The following is a 361-nucleotide window of genomic DNA, read 5'->3' as shown; positions in this document are numbered from 1 at the left end:
AACAAGCCCAACTCTCTCAGCCTTTCCTCATAGGCGAGATGCTCCAGTCCCTTTATCAACCTTGTTGCTCTCCTCTGAACTCTTTCTAGGAGTTCCTCATCTTTCTTGAACTGGGGAGCCCAGAACTGGACACAGTACTCCCGGTGGGGTCTCACCAGGGCAGTAGAGGGGGAGGATAACCTCCCTTGACCTGCTGGCCACACTCCTCTTAATGCACCCCAGGATACCATTGGCCTTCTTGGCAACTGTTGGTTCTTGTATCAACTTTAGGGTTACCCAAAGGATCACGCAGACACCCTGCCGTCTGCGGGTCAAGGAAACACAGCATACACAGTATGGATGCTCCAAGTGACGCAGTTTA

Source organism: Egretta garzetta, unplaced genomic scaffold (assembly GCF_000687185.1).
Source record: "Egretta garzetta isolate BGI_Z169 unplaced genomic scaffold, ASM68718v1 scaffold817, whole genome shotgun sequence".
NCBI classification, from domain to species: domain Eukaryota; kingdom Metazoa; phylum Chordata; class Aves; order Pelecaniformes; family Ardeidae; genus Egretta; species Egretta garzetta.
Note: the sequence above shows the minus strand (reverse complement) of the source record.